This window comes from Phoca vitulina, unplaced genomic scaffold (assembly GCF_004348235.1).
Source record: "Phoca vitulina isolate PV1807 unplaced genomic scaffold, GSC_HSeal_1.0 scaffold72, whole genome shotgun sequence".
In the NCBI taxonomy this organism is placed as follows: domain Eukaryota; kingdom Metazoa; phylum Chordata; class Mammalia; order Carnivora; family Phocidae; genus Phoca; species Phoca vitulina.
In genome coordinates this window covers 7,680,248-7,683,646 of record NW_022589775.1, presented here as the reverse complement: position 1 = coordinate 7,683,646, position 3,399 = coordinate 7,680,248, and the positions used below count along the sequence as shown (strand labels likewise).

General features: G+C 42.8%; 1 pseudogene; it reads left to right on the top strand.

Annotated features, from left to right (window-relative positions):
- Positions 1 to 2,139: 2,139 nt before the first annotated feature.
- LOC116625047 lies at positions 2,140 to 3,083 on the top strand (annotated as a pseudogene).
- The last annotated feature ends 316 nt before the right edge of the window (positions 3,084 to 3,399 follow it).

Below are 3,399 nucleotides of genomic sequence, written 5' to 3'. Positions count from 1 at the left end.
GCGGGTGTCCAATAAAAATCAGTTGATCAAGAGACAGAATCTGCAACCTTGATGCTGCAAATACGGCCCAGATGATGTGTTCTTTCTCTGTTTGGAGGCACATTGTCTGGTAAGATGCCACAGAAAACAGAAACAGTGAAACAGAGATTCCTTAGAGGTCCAGCAGACTTTGCAATAAGACTTTCTTTTATGCTCATCTTTTACAAGTCTTTATGACTTCTTAGTTTTTAAAAAGGAGTTCTCTAATTCCATAGTACTTTAAGTCATGTTTTTCAAACACTGACAAACTGCAACGCGCATGGTCACGGTTCACTTGCTAAAACCAGTAACATTACATTTTATGTTTTTGACACAGTAAGGGTATGGCTTTTCTCTGCTAATTTTACCACGATACCATCCTTTTCACTAGAAAATTTATTACTGCCATTCTAACTGTAGCAGCCCGTTGAACACATTTGCAGCATTGCCTTGCTTTTACAAGGTGGTATTTAAAATACTGCAGAATGGATTTTTTAAAAAATCCTGTGAATCCTGACCCTAAATTTCATTTCTGACTAACCAACCAGCAACACTGCCTTGTCGTCTAAAGTTTGTAGGATTCCAGGAGTTTGTAAAAACATTATTTTGGACAAGTCACACAAGTGGGAGTTTAATTTTTTTAAATTTTTTTATAGAAGGAGTTTAATGATCTGCAATGTTCTGGGTTTGCTATTTCTTCCCCAATAAACTTTAAGGATTTATAACAGACAACCAAATCACAGATTTGAAGGCTACAAGTTAGGGGAATCAGTCAGAATTAGGACAAGGTTGAATAAGGAGGGCAGATGGCCTTTCTTGCCACTCTCTTGACTAGTTGCGCTTCCCTCCTACCAAGATGAGAAGCTGGATCTTGTTTCTGCTTTCCCCCTATCAGTGTCTGGGTTATAAATAAATTAATCTCGGGGTACCTGGGTGGCTCAGTCGGTAAGCGTCTGCCTTCGGCTCAGGTCATGATCCCAGGGTCCTGGGATGGAGCCCTGCGTCTGGCTCCCTGCTCAGCAGGGAGTCCACTTCTCCCTCTCCCAGTCCCCCTGCTTGTGTTCCCTCTCTTGCTGTGTCTCTCTCTGTCAAATAAATAAATAAAATCTTTTAAAAATTAATTAATTAATCTCTTATCGCTTCACGGATAATGCCTCTAACAGACATTATTTTTTTGTCAATAGTTTGAAATTTCTAGTAGTGATAGGAGAAAGGGACTGTGAGCAACCTCCCTAAAGTAACAGTCTCTCGAGGTATTAGTCAAGTACCGGGACAGCTGGGTTTAAGGTCTCGGTCTATGAGAATCAAGTGTCACCAGTAGATGGAGTACTTGGCCAGAAATTCACTGGGGGGGGGGGGGGGGGGGGACGTTGGGGGGCGGAGGTTGGAGATGGAGAAGGTTGCCAGCTTAGCTGTTAAGTGGTCCAAGCAGGTCAGGGGATGCTCATGGTCTGGATAGTTTAGCAGATACCAGGAAGTGGGTATTTAACTAGATGAGACACAAGACTAACTGGAAATGTGGGACATAGTGAAGGATGGCACCACTAAGCTGAGGCAGCCCTCCATAGTGAGTTCCATAGGCACCCTCTCTTAGGCAATGGAGCCCCAATCTTTATTGCACATCCTCATAGCCTCTGGCCCAGGGCCCTCTCCATCTGGCTGGCTGATACCCCAGAACACACAACGGTGTGGAACTGTGGATTCCAGCCACTTGCCCTTCAGCAGGCAGCCAGCAAATGCCCAGCTCAGCTAAACACACAGGTTTGGTGGGGATTCAGGAAGTGAAGGCCAATGAGTCCTCTAATCACTGGTTCTCCATCTGGTACATAAATCTATGCATTCTGTTATACTGGTTGTTTAAATACCAGGGCCAGTTTGTCTCCCAAATATCCTAAGAGGCCCCTCCCTCTTGGATATGCGTTTTGCAAGCTGGGTTCTTTGCACAAAAGTTAACAAGTTGTCCCCTTCCTTCTCCCTTCTTTCCCCTGCCTCACATTAGTTGTACCCCACCCCACCAGCTTTAATACACCAGTCCCCTAAGACTTTGGGTAACATGAGCCCATTCCTCAGAGCATGATCAGGTCCAAGTTCACTGAAAAAAAATTATTTCTGGTGCCTCAACATTAGATTAGACCCTGAATGATGATGACCTTCTAAATGGCCAGTCACCCACTTCTGTGGCATCTCTAAAGTATGTCTCTATATCCACAGCATAAAGGATGCCATTCCATTTTTATATTCCAATTCTGAGTCTGCTTCCAGTAAGAGGAGGTGATAATGGCTTGGACGAATGAGCCTCTGCAGTTGGTCCTGACAAAAATTGAACAATCGTGCTTGGAGGCTGCTTACTGTCCATTTGTGAATATGCTGTTCCCTGGTTATATTGCTTTGAAGAAATTAACTTCCAAGGTAAGCTGGAACATGAATATACCCAGAATTTAAAAATATGACAAGTAAGTTTTAAGAGAATGAAGGTTGACAAAATAATTTTTGTGGACAAATCATTGAAAGGAAAGTCAAGTCTTTTTAAATTTGTCCAGTGGCTCAAGAAATTTTTGATGCGAAGTGTAGTGGCAAAATTGTGACCCTACTGTGTTTGCTAAGCAAGGTCAAGGTCTGTCAGGAGCACCTTCCCTTGTTGCTACAGTCCTGAAAAAACCAACCATGCAGCTCCTCAGGGGTCCATTTAGAATCAAAGAACTCTTAATACAGGTTCTGGCTTGGAGGGAAAGAATCTTGGCTTACATAATGGAAACGACAAAGCAGCCAAATCAATGTAACAGGTCAGTGTGTTGAAACCACTGACAAGTTGGAAAAGCAAAGGAGTTCTACTTTGAAAAACTAAAGAATGTTGAATTGATTTGCCAGGAGAATGAGGAAGAAGATTGCCCTGTATTGGGAGTATGGCATCTCGCTTCGGGAGGAACTAAGATAGCAACGTAGTAGGAGGACCCTAGGCTCGTCTCATCCCTCGAACACAACTGAACAGCTATCAAATCTCTCTCAAAACCCCAAAAATCAACCTGAAGACTGACAGAACAAACTTCACAACAAAAGGGAAGGAGTATGGCGTTTCTGTACCACAGATGAAGCTTTGTAATTCCTAATGGAGGGGACCCATGGGAAGAACCAGCACAGTTTTAACAGCCTGGGCCAGCAAAGCAGTAACAATTGAATTATTCACTCCGAATCCTGTGCTTAATTGCAAAATGCTCTGTGTTATTCTTAGAAGACACGCTGGTTTGTTTCCCTAAGCAAAATGCACACTTAAAGTGCCCTTTGAAGAAATTTCATTTCTTCTCTAATTAAAGTTTGAGTTGGGATCATTATTCCTTACCTACAGTATTAACATCTAGTGGGTTCACCTTGGAAATGAAGAGG